This window comes from Halyomorpha halys, unplaced genomic scaffold, assembly GCF_000696795.3.
Source record: "Halyomorpha halys isolate HHAL.00 unplaced genomic scaffold, Hhal_1.1 Scaffold819.1, whole genome shotgun sequence".
Classification (NCBI taxonomy): Eukaryota; Metazoa; Arthropoda; class Insecta; order Hemiptera; family Pentatomidae; genus Halyomorpha; species Halyomorpha halys.
The window spans coordinates 353,607-363,002 of NW_027106888.1; the positions used below are offsets into that span (position 1 = coordinate 353,607).

The window sequence follows — 9,396 nt, forward strand, 5'->3', positions numbered from 1 at the left end:
AGAGGTTTACGACGGAGAGTAAAGGTGATCTGATGGGATTTTTCAGGATTTATTTTGATTCTCCAGTTTTTACACCATTCTTCAATAGATGTTATGTGTGCCTGTAGTGTTTTTGATGCATTAGTTGGATCGTTCAAAATAAATTCAATACCATAATTTTTCAGTATTTTGAGCTTAAATAGCTTTAAAAAATTCACTCACAAAAAAAAAAAAAACTCACTGAATAGTTTAGCCGTTAAAAATTAAAATCAGTTGAGCATCTCGCTCTAGAAATCGTTACATACCAACAAACGATCTGGCTATGACACATACCTTAAAACATCACGCTTCCTTTGGCTACCTCGTATTAGTGTATTTTTTTTTAAAATTATTTAATGAATACCAGATCCGGTGGGCCTTACAAGATTGATATAACCGTTACATTTACATATTAGTGTAAAAATTGTTTGTCTTGAAAAAAAACAAAACAAATCTTCAAGATTTTTATAATCAGTACTGTATTCCTAAAAAGAGTACGTTATGTCTCAAGAAAAAAATATTTATATGAATTGATCAAGGAATTTTCAATTATAGTTATGATATACTCACACACGGTTAAGTGAAATAAATGTAAACTAGAAAAAATTTAAATAGATCCGACTAAATATCTTCAAAATGTTTTATGTCTAATAAAAAGATAAGTTTCTTTGAAGATTGTTATAATCGTGAATGAATACAATTTTTAGTTATTAATGGTTATTAATACATAAACAATGTATTCATGACGATTCAGTTATATCTCTATTAATTACTAATTTTAGCACAGCTAGGTTATAGTTCTTATCACTATTCTATTACAAGTTGAATCTAGTAGAAAAGTTGGAGACATGTGTTTTTGTACCTCCCCTTGGATATTTCTGAAATACGTGGAGGGAGGGGAGTTATCCTATTATATACTGTTCTAATACCCTAGTCTAACCAAATTGGGAAGTTTTCATTTTGTCGCGCTGCCAACACATAAAATTCTACTCACCCTAGCCGGAATCGAACCAGCGCCAGAGCAGTTTTGATGTTACAAAGCCTTAACACTCTCGCTTACAACGGCCTCGCGCCACTTAAGGCTAGTCAATTTACATTTAACGAGCTCTACCATTCTACATTTACTGTTTCAGAGAGTGATTTTGAGATAAACAATCTCCTTTATTGATTCACAAAGCTCCCATTATGGAATGAGTGATAAGCCACTACAAGAGAGCTGAGCTTGGCTGTGGCAGACTATTTATATGTTCCATTATACAGCTCAGGAGTCGGGCGACCCTCCAGGGAAAAATCTAGCTTCCATAAAGTGGATACCTGATACTTTATTAAGTTGAGGGATAAATGACCCCATTAGTTCAGAAACAGTGCTTCCTTATCCGGTAGTGGTAGTTTCTTATGGAGTGGTGTACTGTAAACTCATAATAAATTCTAGTGGTAAAGGATTTTTTTATTCATTTATAATCTTAATATTTTCTTGAGACTGGTATTTTTTTTTTTTTTTTTTTTTTTTTTTTTTTTTGAAAATACAATCATTTTACATAAAGAGAATAATACATTCAAAAGGAAAATACTTGAATCCATTTATATATCTGAAAATATTGATTATACAGTAAATTTCAAGACAGATACAAGAAATTTAAATCAACATTATGCTGAGATATTAAGTAAGATTAATTTATAAATAATATAGGAAAAATTGTATGTGGATAATTATAGTTGGCCTTGATAGGATTTTTGCTAATAAAATAAAGAGAAAAATTAACAAAAATGTAGTTATGATAAATAATTTTTTAAATGCTTGAACTGAGTGGAGGAAGGTAACAAGCATTGTTGTGATAAAAGTTTTAAGGAATAGTCTCTGCAGATAAATAAATTGACTTTTTTTTAATTGATAATTGACTAATTAGGTAATTAAACATATGCGGGATATACTTATTAACAAAATAATATTTTTACCTAATGTTTTTAATGTTTCATAGATATTTATATTTTGACCTGGGCAGAATAGCCTGCATGAAGTTTAGAGTTGTTAAATTATATGTTTTCAAAGTGGTATTGCGGTAAGATAAATTATAAATAATAATGTTAGGTATTTTAAATTGTTTGTAGATTCATACATGTAATAGAAACTGTTTTGTAGTGGATTGTCCCTGAAGATGGCCGGATTGGCCGAAACGTTGGACGTATAAGAGAAATAAAAAGTTTTGAGACTATAATGGATAGAGTTTGAATTATTTATTTAAAAGATTTTTTGATTTTTTTTCAACAATATATGATAGTTTCCCTCACCTTTGGCTGTAGTTAAAATATTGTTTAATTTCAATTTCAATATGCAAACTAAATCAGCAAATCTTGATTAATAGCTAAAAATTAGACTAATAGTAATTGAAAATAATTTTAAATTTATTTGATAAATATCAAATAGTTTAAAAAAAAAAAACTTTTATTTTTTATCTTCTTTTAGAGGGAGGGGGACTTACAAAAAAATCAAATCTGAGGAGTGTTGCAATTTGGTAGCTTGAAAGTTTTAGAAGCCGTGTTTGTAGTAGTTTGCAAGCATCAATTTGAGCGTCACTCGTGCCTAATTTTGTATTAAAAATCTTTTGATGCTTTTTATTTATTTTGAAAATAGTCGTATTCGTAGTTAGAACAATCACAAAAAATACGGGAGGAAAGTCATATTGTCCGTTCTGATCTGAGCTGTATTAAATCTTGGATCATTGAGTGAGCAGCTGGAATGTTCAAGGTCAAGCCGATTCGCTCTGCTTTAAGTGAGAAGTTTGATGTACTCTTGTGTGCTTCCCTAGGAACCATGATTCAATCCAATTATGATTCTTTATTCCTTCTATTTTAATTTTTTTTTTATGGTCTTTTTAGTAGAACTTGGTACGGATACCTTAAGATTCAACATGAATATTTCTTGCTTTGTTATTATGCTTATAAATTGATGAATAAGGATCATTTTATGTTGTTTATTAATTGTAAATAAATTATACATAAACACAATTATATTCATATTCATTATTTGAATAAAATACTATGCCTATGACAAAAGAATATTGAGAATTTTTATGTTTTTTTTAATTTTTCATATCCTAATTATTTTCTTCAAATAACCATTTAAATGATTTTAGATCCACTCTCTATTTTAAATACCACCAAATCCATTGGCAATTACATAAATTAAATTAAGCCCAGTAATAAATTATAGCAATTAAAAAAAAATAGGCAAATAAAATGACCAATAAACATTTGTTTAATTGGCTATGGGGACAGTAGAGCGAATAGGAGGGTAACGATCCATGATAAGTGCATTAAGGGCCCGGTATTGCTGGTTGCCATGGAGACTCACCTCCAGCCAACTACCCGGTAAATAAGAATTTTATCCCTGGCGCATGGTTTTAGGTCGACATTGATTTTATGCATCACACTCGGCTGCAACTTTCCGTCTTCCTTTAGCTGGAGCATTTTAAAAAGTAAATTTACACGCTATTTACTTTATATCAGGGCATTAAAATGTATAAGTGATGGTAACATGCCATGTTTAATATTCTACAAAACCCTCGAATGTTTTTCAAACAGAAAATTATAGCGAGGTTGGTCGATGTATGACATGTCACAATCTCCCAAGAGGAGATCATAACATAAAAAAAGGCAATCCTTCCCCGCTGGACCCGCCCCGCTAAGACCCCTGGGAAGCGACGATCCTATATCACTTTCAAGAAATATTAGCTTAAAACAGGAAGAGGAAACTTTAAGATAGTTAAATCGTGCAATATTTAAAAAGCGCCTGAAATTAAAAATCGGCATGAACTCATAAGATGGTATGAATACTTATATATTAAGAAACCCATACGAGTATCTTAAGTAGTTCATAATATTTTATTTCACGAAATCTCTTAGCTCTGAACTCTGCTTTCAAGGATGATTTGAGGAGATCAAATCTCAACTCTACATAAAAACTCTGCACTTACCCAGCCTCCACTGGCTCAGAGCCAATGAAAGGGCTGCGTTGGGATCTTGAAGAGCCTACCCCTCACACTCAGGCCAAGTATATAAATAATGTACATATTAGTATAACTGTGATTGGTGTTGTCTTTATTTTATTATTATATTAGTTCGAAATTTTACTTCTACTTATTTTATTATAATCTTAATTATCTAAATACATATAACGATTTTGTTTCTAATTTTTATTATATATTCGGTTTTACACACACAGGCATTTATATATTTCTTTTATAAGATTTTAGTATGAGTATGATCAATTATCATAATTATTTATTACCTAATACACCGGCAGATGGTAATACTTCCTAATATATAATATATAAATATATAACACCCCCAGCTTAAGAGTGTACTGAGAGTTTAGTATCTCACTCCTGATAAGACTAGATTTCAGAAAGAATTGTTTTGGTTATGAAGATTTTTTTTTGGGGGGGGGGGGATTAGATGTAAAGTATGGATGGAGTTGTAATTTTTTCACCATTTAACAACAACAGAAAAATGAGAAATTTATGTAATGAATATTGTAAACATCTTAAAAAAAATAAAATAAATAAACAATGATTTACTAAAATTAGTAATGGTCAGAGCGTAAATAATTGTCACCAAAGCCCCTAAGGAGACCAATGTACGAAGTTTTGAAATTCTGGGCTCTATCAAAACTTCAAGTGGAGCGGGCTTGCGTTCAACCACTTCGTAACTCGACTAAATGATTATCCTGTAGGTAGCCAACTTATCCTTACAAGAATGGGAGGGACGGGTTTCCATTGCGTGGAACCGCTACAAAATAAAAGTCAACCCGCACAGACCGGCGCCGCTCCAGACTCAAGGTTGTTAAAGTGATGCCTTAATACACTCGACTACAAATACCTGTATTGTTTCCTAATTGCATTTTATTTTTCTATTACTTTTTATGTGTTCTTTTATATATTTTTTATTATTCTTAACATTTTATTTTTTATGAAATCCCTACTTATATATGTTAATCCTCTAATTACTGATTACATGGATTATAATTATAATTCATTTGTACGCAAAAACAATCTATTTTTATACTAATTGTTTAATTTAGATTTTTATACGTAAAAAATACTGTTAAAAATCTAAGGTGGTTGTAGAACTCAAATGTAACAGAGTTAATTTGGGCATTGTCCAATTTCGTATAGATGAAAGGAATAAATAAAAAAAAGATGAGCGTAAAACTATTAAAAATAGCTAATTCCAAATTGTAGCATAGTAAAGTGGAAAAAAAAATTTCTTCAAAAACAAATTAAATTTTTCTTTGTTAAAACCATTTTAAGAGGTTGAATTTCGCTATTTCAAAGTTCTATTTTTCGTAAAATCATTGGTTAAAATAAACAAATTTAATATTACCATTAATAGCCCTATTAAGAATTTTTATTATTTTTTCTTAATGCCCGATTTTTTATACCGATATTAAATATTTTAATTATTATGAATTAAAAGGTTATTTTTATTATTTTTGCTGAAAAGACTAATTTGAGGTGACGGATTTTCTCAACACATATGTCTTTTACAAATGTAGAGGCGAATCTCAGCTTATCCTGCAACAGACCTTAACTTAATTAACATGGACTTAAGGGTTATTAAACTAGAACGTCTTTTAAAGGTAGGAAATATTTAGTCAAGGCGGTGGATAGAAAATATTTAGCATGATTTATTACTTCACAAAAAATAAAACATTTTGTTATTAAGCCACTTGCGAGTACTTTTTAAAAAAATTAAAAAAAAAAAAAGTATCTATTTTATTAGTCTATATATATTATTAGCCTATAAAATTATATATATTCAGAGAGAGAGAGAGAGTTGAATGTTTTTTTTTCATTTTAATTTTGGTTTTAATTGAGTGTTTTTTTTTAGTCCCATTCTATCAATTCTTAATTCATACGATATAATGAAATATAACTGCTCATAAACTTATCTTTGTGTAAAATATATATATATATATGTAGACATTTATCAACATTAACCTTTTCCAGATTCAATTAATATATATTCAAATTATATATTTACGATACAGCTTAGCCCATCAGAATGTAATACGAATTCTTGTATTTTAAAATTCGATAACAAAGTTGTTCCATCTCGTTACTAAAACACTTCCCCTGTATAAGAGGGAGATATAGGTTATCGAAGACAGTTCCAGTTAATATTTATGGAAATATATGCAAATCTGAGTGTATTTATACAATTTAAACGCATCTTCGGGATTATGTTGAGATATAACGTTTGACAAGGTTAGTCTTTTGATTACATGCATGAAAGGAGCTTTGAATCCAATTCTGTGCCATAAACTTGCTTTTCTTAACTAGGGTCGATAAAACAAATATATTTATAGTTAAAGAAAATATTAATAGTTGACAGAAACTACACAGTTTTTCAGTTAACTATTAATATTTACTCTTATATTGATTCGTATACTTGACTATTTTAATAAAAATAAATTAAGTTTATAAGTTTTATAAATTTCAAAGTGAATCGAAATTAATCTAAATTCTGGGACATATATATATATTTAATTATTTTTTTTTTTTGTGGAACCATACTAATTATAATAACATTCTTACTTTAATCTGACATATAGATATTTTTTTTTTCTAAAAGTAATAAATTGTTAAGAACATATGATGAGTCTTTATATTTTCAGTTTGACAATTCAACGGAGAAACGATGGAATGATATTAAATTGAATAGTATTGTTATTATTAAATTAAATATTACCGAATGGTTCAAAGACCGGAAGTTCAATAGATAGGAATTTATAAGAAATTCCAAATATTGGTTTCCCGAATGAGAATGCCAAAGGAATCCATTCTGTGTGATGGGTCAGAAAGCATGAGAGAGAAACGGAAGCTAAGGAGATCAACTTATAATGTGGATTTCTTTTTAGATTCGTACAAACGAAACAATGCTATCAAAAGTAACGATACAGCTACCATGATTGGGTTTAAAAAGAAAACCAGAGTTTTAATGTGTGAAAAAAAAATACTTGATAATGAAATTTTTCATCTAATCTTGACAAAGACAATCTTCAATATTTAGAATTAAATTAGGAAATAAGGGAGGAACATGGAGCTGTCCAATAGAGTCTAGAAATATTTGAACTGGTTAAATATGACGAGAAAATTTCAGGTGTCTTGAAAACTATGATTATTTCACGATATGTATTAATAGGGAAGAAATTCTTTTAATATTTTTTAAAAGAATCATTGTAGTAAATAGGATGTTATTGAAGAAAATTAAGTGAAAACACTTGCTAAGGACATCTCTAATTATAGAACAATTTTAAATTTGCACTGTAAGTATATGAAAAAAGTGCGTTTGAAACCTCTCTCTGAGACGCTCCAGATAGAGGACATCAAAAAAAAAATTACCCAAAAATTATTTTTATGACCATTTCAATAAAATAGTTTCTAGACTACGGATTAAGATTTTACATCAAACGGTTTTTGGTCAAACAGTGTAGAAAATCGAATAAACGTTTATAAATCTATATCCCATAAATCTCCGTCGTAAACCTCTACCCTCCTGTCCTACAGTATCCTTTCTAAATACTCCACTAACGCCTGTTGAACAGATTCGATACTTAGGACTCCATGTTGACAAAAGAGCTACTTGAAATCCACATCCAAGACTGAAACGACAAGAAACATCTTGTAGATTTCGATTGGTACAACACCTACTTAACAAACGCTCTAAACTTCCCATTCACTACAAAAAAGTATTATATACTATTATAATCAGACCAATTTGGACATATGGAATTGAGCTCTGGGCCTCTACCAAACCATCAAATTCCTCCCACATCCAATCCTTACAGTCCTAAATCCTACGTAAAATCCTTCATGCTCCTTATCACGTTACAAATAAATTCATCCACAAAGACCAAAACATAAAACATCCCATTCGTTGCAGATTTGGCCCAAAACAGATATGTGTCTTTTCAGTCCAAACTCCTTGCCCATCCTAGCCCATTAGTTCTTAATTTCTCAACCTTAACAATCCCTGATAATCCTCCGAGGCGTCTGAAAAGAAGATGGTCACGGAACTTTCTAATTTAAATTAATGCTTGAAGTACTACCAATGGGTGGTTCCTTCCCAAGATTTTCAAGTGTAAATGAAACATTCCACATATTTACTTATTGTATTTATTATTTTGTACAGATGTAAATTACATTAAATAAATAAATAAAAAAAATATCCCATTAATTTAGTTAACATAATTTTCGTCCAATCATACTCAAATACCTAGCAAAAAGACGACAGAAATGATTATGACAATTTAATCTCATGAAAAATTGAATTCTGAAACGATTTTGCTCACTACCTGCGCGTAAATTCTAAAATCCGTTAAATATCCTTAGCGGTTTTATTCTTTATGATTTACCAATTCAGGATGCGCCAAATCGAAAAAAAAAAATTCAAATTCAATTATTTATGGGAGGAATTCATAAAAAGTACCCTATTTCATTGCAGATTCCAGAGTTAGGTGCGATGGAGTAAAACTGGAGAAAGTTAGAAACGTTATCTATTAATAAATAGCTGATGTTCATAACCCATTATTATATCTATTTTATAGTCATCTCTACCTGTCTGTATACTTATCCTACCTTTGTTCTGATTTATATCTATGCTTGTTTGTTTTTATGGATGTCTTTTCATATCTTTAACTTCGTATCTGTTTTAAATGTCACTTTTATACTCATACATTAGCTTTACCTCCTCTGTATCTTTTTATTTTAGCCCTAAAAAAGACCCGAAATGTGGCTCGAAACATTGAATATTAATGAATTGTCAAAATTATTTATTTATTTTTTTTAACAACGACACGGACCATCTAATTCATACACCGTAAATAATACATGTAATAAAATTATAACAATTCTTGCGAACTTAAAAATTGTTTTTGAGTATCTGTTTATATGCATAACCGCGGTACACACACATGAAATCATTTTTATTTATGAATATTTTTTTAAAAACAATTTTCTTGATTAATGCCACCGATTCCAAAGACCTTAATGCCCCAATAATCTATTGTTGGTTGCCTTAATGACTACCTAAGATATAGATGTTATCAACAATTGTCAGCATCATCAATTTAAGGAATAGACAGCTTCCAGTACGAGGCCTAGTAATGTATGCTAATACAGCCATTGTGTTGTCTAAACGCCCCACAAGTCAATCGCCCCTAACTCCACTATTTCTTAAGACCACCTAACTGTTTCTTCTTCCTGCGGTTTTCGAACGTTCGTCACCTTTTTTTTCAATTCTTTCTCATCTTCGTTTAGTTTTTCTCTCCTAATTCAAAAATGACATAAAGTTATTGATTTGACTTTAATATATATA

General features: G+C 29.9%; 1 protein-coding gene across 1 annotated transcript in view; it reads left to right on the forward strand.

Annotated features, from left to right (window-relative positions):
• LOC106686445 (tryptase beta-2) overlaps nt 1-9,396 on the forward strand; it is a 101,585-nt gene that overhangs the window by 19,687 nt on the left and 72,502 nt on the right. The window lies entirely within an intron of this gene.